The sequence below is a fragment of the Benincasa hispida genome, chromosome 3 (assembly GCF_027475165.1).
Source record: "Benincasa hispida cultivar pf3 chromosome 3, pf3_genome.v1.1, whole genome shotgun sequence".
NCBI lineage: Eukaryota > Viridiplantae > Streptophyta > Magnoliopsida > Cucurbitales > Cucurbitaceae > Benincasa > Benincasa hispida.
This window is the reverse complement of record NC_143480.1, coordinates 51537322-51555974: the sequence shown is the minus strand read 5'-3', so window position 1 is coordinate 51555974 and position 18653 is coordinate 51537322. Positions and strand designations below refer to the sequence as shown.

The 18653-nt window shown below is 30.7% G+C and overlaps 1 pseudogene; it reads right to left on the bottom strand.

Moving 5' to 3' along the window:
* Positions 1-12433: 12433 nt before the first annotated feature.
* Positions 12434-15240, bottom strand: LOC120073591 (pyruvate decarboxylase 1-like; annotated as a pseudogene).
* Positions 15241-18653: the final 3413 nt, after the last annotated feature.

The window sequence follows — 18653 nt, the reverse complement described above, 5'->3', positions numbered from 1 at the left end:
TCCTTGTGTGGAAGTGGGGATCGTTTCCAATTTCAATTTTCACAGAACTTTAAATTACAGAATAAAAACAAAGATTATGCATTATCAAACAGAAAACTTATAGCATGCTTTTACATAGGAATTAAGGAAGAAATTGAGACTACCCTTGAAGTCAATTTTCTTCACGTAATCCCTCTAGATCCGGATCACAAACGATCTCTAAAACGAAATCCCTATTGGGTACCTAAATATAGGCAGAAATGCACGTTATTATAATGCTAAGTTATTAAACAATGAAGGTTTGATTTGATAAAATATGTTAGATTGCGTCCAAAAAACATTAAGTTCATAAGATTGCAGTCGTATGCGTTCATCGTATAAAAATAGTTAACTTTTATATTTTTATACAGAATATGTGTTGACGCAAGGCGAAAAGCACGATCACAAGAAATCAATGGTCGAGCGCAGCATTACCGTAAGGCTTTGTAGTGATTTGTGCTCGCAAACATCTGTTCAAGAAGGATTGCCGTATAGAGCCGGTGCAACTTAGTGGGTACATCTGGGTGAAAAGCATAATGAATCACGATGGGACAGAAAGCTGATGACGGTCGAATCCGAATTAAGTTGACAAGCCGTAATGATAACAAGTACACTCAGCTTTTCGGTGACAAATATTCAGCGCATCAGTCAGAGAATTAAAGCCATTCCATCTGTGCAATCATCAGAGAGAAGCCGCCTTTCACCCCGAAGCTCTATACATACCGAAGGCAACCTTCAAAAAGGGGTTCAGCAAGTTCGAACACTTAGAGAATTTTTCCTTAGAAAAAATATCCTTGTCCATAGTTTTCCTTTTTATTTAGAAGGTGGAGCGAGAGAAGGGAAGAGACGCTGGAAGATCGCTTAGTGCAACTCGAGAGAGAACCCAGAGGTGTGGAAGGCAGAGAGCGGGCCGACTCTCGCGAGTGTGAGACTATCTTTTGAACAAAGTAGAAAAGACAGTGTAAAATCCTTGGGAAGCAAGAGATTGCTACCAGACTCTTTATTTTCTTCTTGCATTGTTATATTATTTCAACTCTATATTTATACAATGAAAGTTCTTATTCTACATTTGTTCACTCTCTTGAAAGCACACATGAGTAGCTAAACTTATCGAATGGGTTGAGAAGAACTAAGCTAATATGACTTAAGACCTTCATTGCATACGATTATCTTGTTTTATGCTGTGCCCAACACCCCTTTAGAGGTACTCGAGAGAGAGTCTAAAGAAAGAACCTAAGACTTGAGAGAGCTAGGTTAGAATCTAGACTCGAGAGAGCAAGATTAGATCTGCATAAGTAAGAGATAAGGACTTAGAGATAAGCTCTGTTTGCCAACATGCATCGCATGCACTCTAGAGATAGGTTATGATATTATGGGGTCGCCTTATTTGTGTGTGTGTCATTTTGTCATCGCATGGATAAGAATAGAGGCTTATGTATAGATCCTATAGACTCATCGCATATATCGCATGCGTTCTAGTATTAGAAGTTGTAGCATTCGCGTCGAGAGATGGTTTGCTATTGTATGTGTGTTGCATGGTAGCATAACATGAACACATCTTAGGAAGTGTTAGCCGAATCTCTTCTCAACCCGTTCACCGCATACTTATCGCATCTTCCGTATTATTAACTCTTTTCGTAACTCCACCGCATTTGTTTATTTTTATTACTGCGAAGAATAATCCAAACAACTATTTGATTATTTGGTTACGATAAAGTTTTCTTGAAAATTACCACCGCATACCGTTTTCCCTAGTCCCTGAGTTCGAGCCTGAACTTATCAGGAAACTCAGTGGGGTTTATACTTGGATTCCGCTGAGAAAGCTTGTTGCTCAACGCATTTCCATCATCGCATCTCATTCCATAATTTCACCTCATAAAATAATGCATCAGTACCACCGCTTGAGAACCCTCTATATTCTCCTGGGATTAAGAATTCAAGCAAGTGCTGTGGGTTTTGCTTGAATTCTTGGGAGAGGGAATGGGGAGGATGAAAGGGAGGAGAATGAGTTTTTCCAGAGAGAACTTACCTTCAACTCACTGCATGTTATTTTTGGCTGGGAGAAATTAGGGGGAGGGAGTTGTAACTCCCTCTCTTTAGTTAAATTAAAATTAAATAAAATTTAATTTGATTAATAACAATATATATATGTAATAATAAAAATAATCACCTTATTATATATGTATATACTATATGTTATATCAAATATACACATAATCTATACTTTTTTATTGTATCAAATACGATATAACCTATAGTTTTATTTTCTCTCAACAGTGCAAGACATTTAATATAAATCATATTTATAAGACTTATTATATGTAACAACCCAAATTGGTACACATACACTACAGGAAATTAAATGTCAAATGTTAAACAGGACGAAATTTTATTTAAAGAGGTGGTAAATGTAATACCCTAACCCTAATTTAGAAAGCAGGAAAATAAATAAAATATATAATTAAGAAGGAAAAATATATAAACTTAATAGGAAAATCGGGTGGAAATTTAGAATTGGAAAAAAAATAAGAAATTTATTAATTATAAAAAAATAATGAATAAGGGGGCAGAATTAGGGAGGATTAATTTGAAGTTGGACACTAGCTAATTCAGGAGACAAAGGATAGTAGATAACTTTTTGTTTGGGTAATGCTCATTGGAAGAATTGGAGGTGAGTTAATTGCCCATATACTTTTAAAGTTTGAAAGAGTTAAAAAGGGGAAGTGGAATCCACAAGCAGTGAAGGAAACCACGTGTGAAAACTAGCGAGATTGGAGAGAAAATTGGAGAGAGTGAGAGTGGAGAAAGCGGGATTGGAGAGAAAAATTGGAGAGAGCGAGAGTGGAGAGAGCGAGATTGGAGAGAAAATTTGAGAGAGCGAGAGTGGGGAGAGCGAGATTTTCAGTGAGACAGTGGGAGAGAGCGAGAGCAAGAGCGAGAGAGCCAAACCAGCGAGAGCGAGAGTTGCGAGAGCCAAACCAGCGAGAAAGCTGGAGAGAGCGAGATTCTGAGAACAAAGAGAGCGAGATTTGGACAGAAGCGTGGATTATGCGTTGAATTTGGCCACGATCTTATAGATTATACATGGAGAACCCTAAAATTGAATACAAACAAAGGTTGATAACGTAAGGGCAAACGTTAGCCAAAATTAGGTATCTTATTAAGAGAAATTCTTAAACCTAAGACATTTTAAAGAAGCCATTTGTAGGATGAGTTGTCATACAGAGAAGAGCTAGAAACGGCTATAAATAGGAGGCTTTAGGCTGGAAGTTAAACGGATTCTCAAACAAAACTCAGTAGTAAAAATCGTGTGAAAAGGGTGAAGTAATTCTGTTAGTTAAAAGGAGGAAACACAAGGTAAGTGCTGCCCAAATTTCCTTCTAATTTAAGAGGGAAAGCTCTACTGATTAAACCATAAGGAATAATAAGAAATAACTAGGATCGCAGCCAAGGTAGTAGTTTATCTCACCCTCTCTTTAAGTGTTTCATGGTAGTGTACCTCTAATATGTTGCATAATTATGTTATTGTTATGTTGCATTACATGTTTAAAATATGTTTATCGACAAGGGACCTCATGCATTATGTTTGTTCATAAGATTAAATTTTAATTAGATAAAGATTTTGCTTCTAGGGCTAGTAGGGTATGTATGGTTGCACCCCTCTAGACCCAATTCTATGTCAATTTTATGCTAGGGACTAACAGGGTATGTATGGTTGCATCCCTCTAGTCCAATCTTATGTTTATGTTAATGGTTGATGTTGGATGCGACTCTGGCCCTACTTACTGCACGACCCGTTAATCATCAGATGGGTTAGTTTCTGCCTAAGTCCTCATCTTCCTATTAGGGCGGAGAAATTTACGTTAGAAGCATAACCGACCACCACATGTTATTATATGTTTTCGGTCCAAATCATATGTTTTCAGAACATGTTGCATGTGATTGTGCATTTGGTCACTACCCTATGTAAGAACTACTTACTGGGTATATTATATACTCATACTATTTTTACAGACTTTGTAGGTAAGGACACAGCGTAGGTGGCAGAACTGGACGTCGCTCAAATGGCCAATCATCAAACTCACTATTATAGGCATATGCATTTTTGTATCACTACACTAGTGTTTTATGGATCTTGGTGTTTTGTAAAATAAACTTTTTATATAGTTTTCTACCTAATCAATAAAATCTTAGATATGTTTTTTTGAGATTTTTACCAAAACTCATCTCATAATAGAAAAGTCTAAGCATGCATGTCGTAGCGGTTGGACCATAATATGTAAGGTTCCGGTCATTACACTTATAAATTAAAATTGATATGAAATGGGGAGGAAATAACATTGTAGTCGAGACATGTTTTTCAAAAGTGTTATTCTAAAGATAGTTATTCGCTCTGTATAGACTGAAATTAGACTATAACAATCGTTTTAGTAGGATACAACGACTATTTTTGATAGAACAACATCCTCAAACTACTTAAATCTTGTAAAATTCTTGGATCCTTGTGCTCAACTAAACTTAGTGCTAACACATGTACTATATGTCAATTGAGATATACTCTCAATTCTCTACTTTGTAACCTTGCAATTTTAGTAAAATGTCTATCAAAACTCAAATCTGAGATATCAAGAGTTAGTTTAGAACGACTTAAAAAACATGATATTGTACTACTACAAAATTGGACTTTAATGTCCGTTTAAAACTGACATTGTAGGTACAATGTCGGTTAAAAATCAACATCAAAGATCGTGTTATAAAATGTCTTCAATGTCGCTTGTCTTTAATACTAGTTTAAAATTGACTTTATAGATGACCAAGATTTCAATGTCAATTATTTTCAATGTTAGTTTTTAATCGATATTGAATACTATCTTCAACGTTAATTTTCAACTGACATTAGACATCATCTTTAATATCGATTTTACCTACTTTTTATCGTTAATTATTTGTTATTAAATTAATACCATGCTTTTGTTATTGAAAAATTCAAAATACATATATACTTTTTTTTGCTTACGCATATGCAAATCAATAATATTTTTCTTTTATCTATGTACATGCACAAAATAAAATCTTCACTCCAAAACCAAGATAAAATATATTTTTCATCCAAATCAACTCTATATGGTTTAGACAACAAACCCTATGTATCAATCATGAAGTATACATATATATTCTACATTGAATAAGTAGAGTATACATACTAAGTTGCATACAAGAATAGAATTCAAAATAAATAAATTATAAAATGGTAAAAATGACTAAAAATAAGCTGAAAATAAATGAGGAGTATTCAATTATGCTTTTCAAGTCTCTGTGATGTCAATTTTTGGAACCTAGGGACTATTTTCCTACCTACAAAGTAGATAAAATAACAATTTGAACAAAGTTAAAAACATAAGATAATATTACCCTCGGTAAAGAGTAATAAAAAAGCTAGTGACCCAAACAAAACATTAGTTTTAATTCAATTTCTTGGCCTAAGCAATTTGAATTGAAAACAATGATTAAAACACCACAAGACTTGAGAATAAAAAATTAGTCAAGAATGAATAATCAACAAATTACCAAAGCTCATAAGGGTTACATAACAAAATTAACATTTTGTTAAGATACAAACAACTTTTATTGGTGTATCAAAAAAGAGTAAGAACTTACTTTTAAGAAACTTTGCTGTGTTGGAGAGTGTTTTTATAACGTCAAGAAGGCTTTTTAGAAGTGAAAGTTGTCCCCACAAACCAACGTGTTTGGAGTTTCTATGATTGAGCCACTGAAAAGCAAGATATATCTTGTTGGTATAAGTTGTAATTTCAATTCTTTTAAGTCTTTCTTAACCATACTTTCATGTCCTCTGGATCTCTTTCATTCGGATATGATACTAGTTCATTCATATACCCCTCTTGAATTCGGGTCGTTACAGTTTTCATTAGCTGAATAAGAGAGTTAAAAGTTAATGAAACTCTAAACACTTATGAAAGGAAATAAACTCAACAAAGTCATGAAACTCATAAATACTTCACTTGAGTTAAATGAAAAAACTAATAGCAACTCAATTAGTTTGGCAAAATGAATAAACCTAAACAAAAAAGATTTATAAACACAAATAGGTCAATTGAAACCATAAACAATCAAATTCATTTGAACAAAATCTAAGAGAAAAGATTGCAATAAAACAAGAGAATAAAAGCAACATCCATGATATAACTAATAAGGAAAAAGAAAAGTAATTTAACCCAAAGAAGAGAATAATAATAATAAAATAACATGAACAAAACAAATTATAAACTTCAAAGAGGATCGTCTTTGAAATTTATAATTTATTTTGTACACGGTACTTTCAATGCTCGCCCGTGAGTTGCTGACTAGCTTGTCTACCAAATTTTGGGGATTGAATGTGCCACCCATTGATTTGGATACCCTTTTTGCAGAAATAATTTAGAATATGCAGCCCAATTTATGTAAGGATAAAATGATCAAAGAAAAGGGAATAAATGAAGTATATAATATACGCATGTTCAAAGCACTGATCTATTACTGCGTGGGTTAGAGAGAGTTCGATAGGGGAGACAAAAGGCTCACCGGTGACGCTAGGCGGTAGACAATGAGGTGATTGGAGCAAGGGACTTGGCCGGGGAACGTGTAGTTGAGGAAGGCGGCGTGGGCGTTGGTCAAGGTGCAAACGATGACAAGACATGACTCGACGAACAATTGGTTGGATGGACTAAACCGTGCAACCACTGAAGGGTTGAATGGAGAAGAAGAAGATTGGGGTTGTGCGCGTGCAGAAGGGGAAAAGGATTTAATTCTTTCGTTTTTTTTACTATATATATATATATATATCTTTTCTATTTTTGATTTCTAATTGATAATTAGGGAAGAAGGGAAACAAAATTTGAGAGGGAAATGAAAATAGGGAGGGAGGAAAACAAAAAATGAAGATCAAAACATTGTTTGGGATTCAAAAGAGGGGCATCTACAATGTCGGTTTTAACCGACATTATAGGTATGCCTACAATGTCAGTTTAAAACCGGTATTAAAGATTCGTTTTTTTTCTTAAAGCAACTGACATTGTACATCCGTTTTCAGTTTTTCCAACAGACATCAAAGCTCAAATTTCTTGTAGTGTTAAAAAAAATTCATTTTTATTTAAACACTTTTGATAAAAACTCTTTAAAATAAAAACATACAAGTGTTTGACAACTCTTTTTTAAAAGTATATTTATACATAGATTTATTTGGTTTGTTATATACTAAAATATATTTTTATTAATGTCAAACTACTCTAAAGAAATTTGTTGGTAGAGGTTGTCGAAGGTTGGTCATTAACTATTGCTTTAATATTTTGGGAACATAAATTTTAGTAGAAAAAAGTGTGATTAAAATTTTCATTTGGTACGAATAGGGTATTGTGTTTGTGAGAGCAAGAACTCAAACCTCCAATGTTATAAAAGAAATTAAAGGAAAGGTATTTTAAGGATATTTGCAATGGATGGTAATTTGAATATGCTATTTAGTAGGTGTGTCACATCCATGTTTGATATTTTGCAAACATGAAAAAAACTTCAAATATGGATTTCTGATTATTTTTATTCAATATTTACCCCAAAGAATTGATAGAGAGAGAGAGAAAGATAGAGCAAGAGAAAAAAAATGGAGAGTGAAACAAATAGAGAGAGAAAAATGGATATAAGCAACAGTGTTGGGGTGTATACCCTAAAGCCTCGTAGTTTTATGTTAGTTGAATCAATGGTTGATTGATTTTATATTACTTGTGCAATAATCCATTGACCTAAGATCCAAGGTTATCTCATGTAACTTAAACAGTATGTGGAGATATACAAGTGGATAATGTTTAAGTGATAACCTAAATGGTCTGTAGTATATGGATAAGATTGGCTGCCTTATCCTGGTAACACTACTAATATGACCCGCTTTGTAGTTGTTACAATTGTTTTAAAATACTACATATCATCTGATCTTGATCATTATTGTGGAGATATGTGGAAGGGAGGGGGATATCTTATACAAAAGAGTTTGTATAAAGGCCGGACCACGAAATGTTAAGTCTCTTTTTATAACGGGATTGCTAGAAGAGACTTACATTTCACTAGGATAACCACAGGTGACTTGACCTTAATTCTGAGTGTGTTGTAAACTTCTACCTATGAGGGCGATCCTTTGATTTGTATGAGTGAGAGTGACCAGATTCATCAACTCAATAAGCCTACCATTTTGCAAATTCGTCTAATTATGGACTTGGGAACATAACTACACAAGAAGGAATTCACTCATTCCTTATAATTAGGTAAGAAGATAAATTTCTCCCTTAAGAGCTGATTCTGAGGCTTGAATAATGAGGCGTCTCACCCTCTCCTAGTCCGAGAGGGGTTCAGTCGTAGTTAGACTATGACTAATTATTTATTAGAGGGATTGGTGGAACTTAAAGAGTTAGATGTAATTATAGGAGTAAAACGGTAATATCTGTAATTACAAGAAGTTTGTAAAGGATCAATGCACTGTTAATTGGTTATACACAATGGACACATAAATAAAACTATAGTGCGAAGAGTTTAGCTGACGGTTTTTAGTGGAGTGACCGACAGTTATTGAATGTTGATTAATTTGATTAAAAAAGTTTAATAAATTAATCTCGTACCATTAGAGCTTCAATCTATAACTCCATAAGGTCCCTTCATTAGCTCAATGAGGACTGATAGGAATGAAATTAATTTTGGTGTGATTTGAATTGTTCAAATTAATTAAAGATAATTAATTGTATAAGATATAGTTAAATAATGTATATCGATACATCATATAATATAATGTATGCTGATACATTTTTTTATGAGAGAAATAAATATTTGAATATAATTCAAATATTAATTATATCAATATGATTCATATAAAAACTATATGTTAAAATTTATTGTAAATATGATTCATATTAAATTTATATAATTTTATGAGAGAAATATATGAATATGATTCATGTAAAAAAACTATAGGTTATAATTTAATATGAATATAATTCATATTAAATTTATATATAGTTTTATAAGAGAAATAAATATTTGGATATGATTTAACTATTAATGATATGAATATGATTCATATAGGAATTATATGTTAAAATTAATATGAATATGATCCATACCAAATTTAGGGTTACTTTTAAATATAGAAAAATAAACTAAAATATTTACAAGATATAGCAAAATTTTAGAATTATCAATGATAGACGCTGATTGACATTGATAGACTTCTATCAGTGATATCAACTAAAATATTTACAAGATATAGCAAAATTTTAGAATTATCAATGATAGACGCTGATTGACACTAATAGACTTCTATCAGTGTCTATCAATATCACTGATAGAAGTCTATCAATGTCTATCAACATCTATCATTGATAATTTTAAAATTTTACTATATTTTGTAAATATTTTTAATAATTTTACCATTTGAAATAATTTTCCCCAAATTTATATATTTTAATGAGAGGTGTTATAATTTGAATATGATTCAATTATTATTTATATAAATTTGATTCATATAAAAACTATAGGTTGAAATTAATGTGCATTTGTATTATATTAATACCTTAGGTTATTTGAGAGAATAATAAGCTATAGTTTATGTTATATGTGATGTAATATTAATTATAGGTTATATGTTATATGTGATATAACATATAGTCTAAATATATATTAAAGTCGCTTTTATATATATATATATATATATATATATATAAATTAAATCTAAAATTTTTAATTTGAATTTATTAAAAATAAAGGGGAAGGAGTTATAACTCCCCCACTCATTAATCTCTCCCTCTCTCATGTAACAAATGAAGAGAGAGAAAGTTCTCTCTGTGTGTCTCTCTCTTGTTTTTCTTCTCTCTGTGAATTTTTACAGAGAAGAAAGAAAAATTTAAATTCTTTTCTTCTTCCTTCACGCCAAGATTGAGTGCAAACCCACGCCTCTGCATAGTTCTCGTCCTTGAGAATAATGGGAAAGACCCCTTGGTAGTGTCCATTCTTGTTCGTTGAGTTTGTGGATGCTGAGTTCATGAGATCGAGAGAAGATGACTTGATTTGGAAAGGAACCTGAAGAATTGGTCTTCGTAGATAAGTGTTTTCTTAATCTCTTCCTCTCTATTTTAATACTGTATAAAGCATGCTTAGGTTTATATTTTTCCAGCATTTCTGTCACTATGAATTATGTTGTACGTTATGTAAAACGAAATTTAGAGATTGATGCGTCCAATTGCTTTGCTACGGGGAATTTCAATCCCTTTAGATAGAACATTTGGCGAGGTTGTGGCGGTCGCTGAAGGTAAGCATTGGGTGAGGTGGAGTGGTGGTCGGTGATAGATGGTATGGATAGTAGCTCTATTGGTGAAAGAGAGATGTCTCTTGCGTGCGAAGAAGAATTTTAATGAATTTTTTAAAAAATCTATCAAGTGTATTATTATCAAGTACATCAATAGTTTATTGGTTAAGTGTTTCATCAGGATAAACAAATAAATCATTATCAAGTTTATCAATAGTATATTAATCAAGTGTATCAACAATATAAACGATTGCATCATTATCTAGTTTATAAATAATATATCAGTCAAGTGCATCAGCAACATAAAGAAGTGCATCATTATCAAGTTTATCAACAACATATCAGTCAAGTGTATCGGTGGTATAAAAGAGTGCACCATTATCAAGTTTATCAATAATATAAACAAATACATGACATGATTGACAAATTGATCAGTAGTATATCAATCAAGTGCATCATTATCAAGTATATTATGTATATCACTCAAATGTATTAAGTTTATCAACAATATAAGTGAGTGCATGATTGACAAATATATCAAATATATCAACCAAATGCATCATTTTCAAGTATATCAAATGTATATTAGTAATGTATCAAGTATATAAAAAATATATTAGTACTTAGAGCATTTGCGGCACTTTACATAATTTATATGTGAGTTGAGTTTCGTTTGTGCTATATTTACAAATAACACCTGTGTGGACTACAAGCCTAATTATTGTAACTTATATTTGGCCTTTTTTACAAGTAGCCCATGTTTTAACCCTTTAACTTGTATACATGCAACATGTTAAAGAACAGACTATTTTCTGAAAATGCAATCCTAATTTGTTATTTGAAAGTAACTGTTTTTGGAGAATTTGGAGTGGATAGCTAAAATAATTATAATGCCCTTTGAAATATAACTTTGATCACGTGAAATTTTAGAAATAGAGTCAAGATTACGCTCTTTTTATTATTATTATTTTACCATTTAAACTCACACCGCCAAACCATTTTCTACATCCTATATTCCAAGATGGAGGGATGGAATATTTGTATTTTCTTTGCTTAAATATTGTATTGTTATCTTTTAGATATTGTAAATTATTTTATCCTATACATACATACATACATACATACATATATATATATATATATATATATATATATATTACCGTTTTAAACAAAAATCTAATTTATATTTAGTAGAAAAATGTTTAGGTTCTTAATTTTCTCTTTAGGAGTAATTGTTTTTTTGGAAGTATTTGAAATTGTCAACCAAATCCTTGCAATAAATTCAGGCCCATTTTCCTTTGCTTGATTTATTTACCACTTTCATATTTCATTATCTTATACCACTTATATATATATATAAAATAATTATAAACAATTCATTTTTCTTTTCAAAAATACATTTGTTACATGCAAATTTTTATTAGGTTGCATAATTTTAGGAAAATTACTTTCTTAGTTTTTGAATTTAGAAAAGTAAGTTTAGAAGTTCCATATTCCTATTTACTAAGACTTTTCTGTAAAATTATTTTTAACTGAGATGATATGTCTATTACCATTTGGATATGATTAGTATTTATATCATCTTTTTTGTAAGATAATAAAAAAGAATAATAATTTAATGTATTTTTTAAAAGAGTTGCTTTATTGTGTAACTGTTTTTTTTTACTAGATTTTAAATATTTCATTTAAAGGAAGAGAGTTACTATAAATCACTTGACTTATTATTTAATATGTTTTTTACACCGTTTTTATTTTTATTTGCTAAAAAGAGGGTCACTTACAATAAACCAATTCTAGAAAAGAAAAAAAAAAAAAAAAGAAGAAAAACTAACAATAAAGGCCAACTTTAATACCACTATATACCTAATAATAATCTTCTCAAACCTTATTCATTAACAAAATATAACTTATAAATAAAACAATAACTCTCTACTTTTCCCTGAATAAAATGGTGAAGCATTTGAATTTGAAGATTATCGAGGTAGACATGAACAAATGCATAATCTATCCATGAAAAAATTTAAAATAAAAAAAAACATTATTAGGAATTAAAAGTTGATCGAATTGATCTATTCTCTTCTATAAAGATTTTGGAGGACGACTATTGATAGCAGCAAGTTTGTTCCCAAATTCAAGTAACTCTTTACTTGTATCATCTTTATGAACGATAGCCTCTATAAAGCACAAACAGTCCTTTCGGTCTCCCTTTGCAATTTCAATTGCTTTCACTAATTCTTCCTCTGTTTGAACCTTTATGTTGAAAGTCAAAACTTATCAAAATCTCAAGTAATGAAAATAACGTCAACTATAATAATAGTTGTCATTTTTTAACCGTCCACATATGGTTGTTCAATCAAAATGAAAAAAAAAAAGTTATTTGAGAATTTACCTTGGCCGTCCAACAATTGCCATTGTGATTATGCATTGCATCAACAAGAGCAGTGTAGTCCCAATTCTTGATGACATTGTAAGGGCCATCATGAATCTCAACTTCAATTGTGTATCCACCATTATTTATCAAAAATATTATGTTCCTTTGACCTAATCTTAACATTGTTGACAAATCTTGTGGAGCCATCTGCCAAATTACCACAATATCGTTCAATCTATTTCTAACAAAAACAATTTTGGATAAAAAAAAAATTCAATGACAAAAATAGAATTAGAATTCATTAAAATGAAAACTAACTTGAAAGCTTCCATCACCAATGCAAAGAACCACACGATCATCTAATGAAGCTTGTGCATATCCAAGAGTAGCACCTAAAGACCATCCAATAGATGCATATACCAATTGCATCTCATACCTATATACATTTCTCCAAACGTTATTCTAAAATTATACTCATAATAATTTAAACCCATTTGAGTTAAAAATTTTGTAAGAATTTTACCCGCATGATCGTGGTAATTCAAGTTTTTGACAGTGAAACCAGGAATCACCCGCTTCAGAAATTACAACCATGTTACTTGACAACATTTTTCTGAATATGTTTGAAAAGAACGTTGACTCGTAAAGCTTCGCCCGGCTCTGACTTGGCAGGGCTTGACTCTGGAATATAAATCCGACGATAATTCTCATAAGCCTTTGCATTGGGCTTGAGTCGCTTAGCAAGGGCCCAAAGAAAGTCCTTCATTAAAATCGGCCCAAAACTCGGCCCATTTGGAAACACAACGTGATCGGTTTCTATGATAATGGCATTGTTCTTCTTGTATGAAAGCGAGAAGCCGACGGTTTCCAATTCATCAAACATAGCTCCGACAAAGATTGAGGCGTCGGCAATTTCCACCGTCTCGCCGCAGAAGGCGGTGCTGAGAACTCCCCAATAAGTTCCAATGAAATGAGGGTGCTGTTCAGGGAACATTCCTTTTGCTGATGGTGTAACAGCAACCGCGTACTCACAAGCATTGGCTAGCTCTACGAATACGGCTTGTGCTTTGGCAGGTCGTAACTTTTTTCCTCCTACTAGGACGGGTTTAACCGCGCTATTTAGAAGTCGAGCTGCCTTCTCCACTGCCATCTCTAATGCCATTTGATTACTTTGCCTGTGGAATTATTAGTAATATTTAAATGTTTTTCTTCTTAAATATCTCAAAGAGAAACTTAAATTTTAGTCCCCTATTTTGATGGGTGCGGTAAGATATTAATTTTAAACTTTTAATAAACTTAATTTTTTTATTGAAAACTTTCAAATTAATTAGAATCCGATTCATCTGATGATATATATATTTATTTTAGTCCAATAACGAAAAAGTAATGAATCAAATCATCAACCTTTGAAATGGCTATCTGTATTTAATGTATTGAATTAAGCTGGAATTGATATGTATATATGTTAGCTAAATGGTGAAAGCGTTTGAGAAAAGAAATTACTTTGCAGAGTAGGAGATTGGAATGAGTTGTTGCGCAGAGAAAGAAGGATGGGGAATTGCCACCAAATTGCAAGCAATGCTGATATAAACTGGCTTGCTCTCTTCCAAACACTTGGAAATTGCACAATCTATCTCCCATTGTGCATCTTCCAAATTATTGATAACTGCCTACACACCACACAAACAAAACAAAACACATAAAAATAATAGTTCCATCAAAATTTTATCCAAAAAATTTCTAGTAACATAAGTGTACCATGAGAACAATACTAAAAGCATCTTATATAACTAGTAATCATTAGAGGCATGCAAAATTTCAAATTTCACACCCGTAGTCAACATTGGGTCGACCTCAATTAATATATATATATATATATATATATATATATATATATATATATAACTTTTCAACTCAATAATACTACCTGATAACAAGTGACATTTTTAAAACATTGGAGTTCTTGAGTGAAATCTGGCAACCCAATCGTATGATGGAGAATCTTCTTATTACTTCCATATTCATTCGAGTTCGGTCCACCAACGATACAAACAACAGGAAGATCCTCAGAGTAAGCACCAGCAATGGAATTGATTAGGCTAAGCCCACCAACGGTGAAGGTCACAACACAAGCTCCAATGCCGCGATGCCTAGCATAGCCATCGGCTGCATAGCCAGCATTGAGTTCGCTGCAACATCCTACGAGGTTCAACCCTATTTCTGCCACAAAGTAATCGAGAAGCACGAGATTGGAGTCCCCTGGGACCGAAAAGATATCGGAGACACCAATTTGAACGAGGCGACGGGCTAGATAGTGGCCCAACGTTGACGGGATGACGGTAGGCTCAGCCATTTGAGGTTCATTGTTAGTATTAATGGTTTGAGCTTTTGAGTGAGGTTTATAAATGCCATTGGGGGTGGGAGGCTTGAGCATTGAGCGAGTGGCTAGAGTTGGTATTGGTATAGTTGAGGACAAAGTTTCAGATTGGAATCCATTTTCTAGGTTGATCGACATGGTTGATATGAAAAAAATTATAGACAAAGAAAGGAAAAGAAAAAAGAATATTATTGAAGAATGTGTTTTATTTGTGTATTGTGTTCTCTTCTTTGATCTACTTATATATTGGTTGATTTGTGGTTATAAGGTACAAATTTAGATGGTAATGTTCTACGTTTCCAATTTTAATAACTTCATGTTTTGACTACAAATACATAGAAAAAACGTTTTATTTATTCAATAAACTATAACGAACCAATTTATCTCAAAAAAAAAAAAAAAACTATATCACATAAACAAGATGTTGAGTCATAAAAATGTACAACATAAGAAAGTTAATACAATGTTTATGGTTAATGTTATGTTTGATAACCATTTTAGAGACTTCAATTGAGTTTTTGTTTTCAATTTTTGGCAAATAAATGAATATGTTTGGTAACCAATTCAATTTTTAGCTTTTAAAATTATATGAAGTTTTCGATATTATAAATGAATTTTTTAAAATGAAATCTTTTTTTTAGCCTATTTGATAATGATTTTGTTCTTATTTTATGTTTTAGAAATTTATGCTTGGTTTTTTCATAATTTCTATATCACTATTTTCACTTTTTTGAAGAACCTATCAAATTCGTAGTCAAATTCAAAAAATAAAAATAAGTTTATGAAATCTATTTCTTTTAAGTCTCGTTTGATAACTATTTGGTTTTTGATTTTTTTATTTTTAAAAATTAAGCCTATAAACGCTTCTTCTAACTTTAAATTTTTTAATTTGTTATTTATTTTTTATCAGTGTTTTCAAAAAACAAGCTAAGTTTTTGAAAACTAAAAAAATTATTTTTAAAAACTAGTTTTTGTTTTTGAAATTTGTCTAAGAATTCAACTCTTAAACTTAAGAAAATGCAAATTATTGTAAGAAATTGAGATGAAATAGGCTTAATTTTCAAAAATAAAAAATGAAATGGTTACTAAACGGGATCTTAGTTTTTGAAAATCTATTTGTGGTTTTTAGTTTTTAAAAAACAAAGACTATACATGTTTGTTAACTGTTTTTAGTTTTCTATTTAAAAAAAAAAATAAAAAAACAAAAAATAAAAAACATTTGATAATTGTTTTTTGTTTTTTAAAAATTGAAAAACATAATACTTAATACTTTTTTCTATTTTTAAAAAAATATAAAAACAACTTTAGATGACTTTTATAGTTATTAAAATATAACCAAACTATATATATATCACTATTTTTCATCTAATCTATCATAACTATAAAATATATCCTTTTTTTTAATTTTTTTTTAAGAAACCATATTAATAAACACAATATTTAAATGCACTAACTTTTTGTAAATAAAATGAAGAAAAAAAATGAACCCATCAACAAATTACAAGAAAATAATTTCAAATTTTGTAAAAGTGGATTATAGGAGAATGAAGAAACGATGTAAATAATTAATTTGAATCCAACAAATTCACATTGTTTCTTTAAGACAATTTTTTTTTTTTTTATGGTACTCAAAATGTCTCGAAAAATCATTTCCTAGGATAAGTCATATTACTAACCTGGGAATGAAACACTTCAATCACAAGACTCAACTGACACTACGATATGTGAGTAATTTATATAAAGAGTTGTTATCAAATATAGAAAAATGAACAAAAATATTTATAAATATAATAAAATTTCACTATTTATTTGTGATAGACTGCGATAGACTATTATTTGTGTCTTTCTATCATGTAGTCTATCGCGATCTAACGCAAATAGACGGTGATATTTTATTATTATGTATAAATATTTTAAGTCGTTTTGTCGTTTAAAATAGTTTTCCTTATATAGGAAGGAGATAAAAATTACACAGAGAAGAATTATGAGAACAATTAAAAATATGTTTGACACCGTATTTTCTTAATTGAATTAAAGATTGAGTCTGAACTTTAACTTTTAATAAATTAGTTGAATTTTAAATTTTTTATTTAAATTAAGTATAGTATAACATAAATCATAAAATTACATATATTTTATTGGGAAAAAATAAATAGGGCCACTTGCAAGCATGTCAAAATAAGATATAAAAATTAGGTCCATGTCCACACAATTTAAATTTTGCATAAATAGCAAAATCGTTAGCCCAACCCAATTTAAATGACGCATTGAAACTTAAAAGTAAAAAAAATGTCCACACTAATTCACTGATCGTATGGAATTTGATTATTATCTGATTGCTATGTGATTGTCATCTGATTTTTATTTGCTATTTATTGCTATACGATTGTTAATGATATAGATTATTATCTGATTGCTGTTTTATTACTATCTAATACTAATTGCCGATTATATCGATTATTATCTGATTTTTACTTCAATTTTGATTACTTGGACTTTAGTTATTCTTTGCTTTTACTTTTACAAAATTTGTCATTTTAACTCTATTTTTCACTTCCCATTTCTTCCATTTCTATCATGACTGATATAAACCATCGAAAGAGAATAATTGTAATCGATTATTCTCCTCCTCCTTCAATAGTTCAAGCGTGGAAGTTTAGTTTTATGTTAGCTATGGAAGGAATACTTGTTTGTCATGCAGTTGTAAGTTTTTACCTGTCATAGCTTATCTTATATGGAAAATTTTGATTATCGTCATTTGATTGCTATCTTATTACTTTTTTTGTTTTGGTAATTACTAAGAAGTTTATGATTACCTTACATTTTTTTTGTATGTTTTTTATATTTTCATCTGATTGACTTCTGATTGTCATCTATTTCCTTATATTTTTTGTCAATTAGTTAGTAGTTTTTTATATTGCCATCTGATTTCCTTTTGATTGTCATCGGATTATTTTTTTTTTTTAATCTCACATTTAGCAATTTCTTATATTGTCACTTGATTGATATCTGATTATCTATATTTTTTTTTGTTACATAATTAGTAGTTTCTAATTTTGCCATCTAATTGCCTTTTGATTGTCATCTGATTTCTATATGAACTTCTATTACATCATTTAATGGACATATGACTGTTATCATATTGCTATCCAAATGCTATTTGATTACTATTTGATGGTGATTATTATTAATGATACTGATTGTTTTTTGATTGCTATTTACATATTCTTTGATTAACAAAATCAAATTTACATATTTTCTGGCATTCTCTTGCTGTTTAATGTGCCTTTATTCTTCTAATCTCTCTTTGACTTCAACAAAGTCATCAATTACAATGGCCACATATGCCTTTGATATCTATTCTGGTAACTAAAATATCTAATCAAATAGAAATCATATAGCAGTCGGATAGAAATCACAAACTACTAAGTATTATGTAGAAATCAGATAACACTCAAATGACAATTAGATAGAAAACACAATCTATATACTATCAAATAGAAATCAGATACCAATCACATTGATATACAAGTATCTAATATCAAAGATGG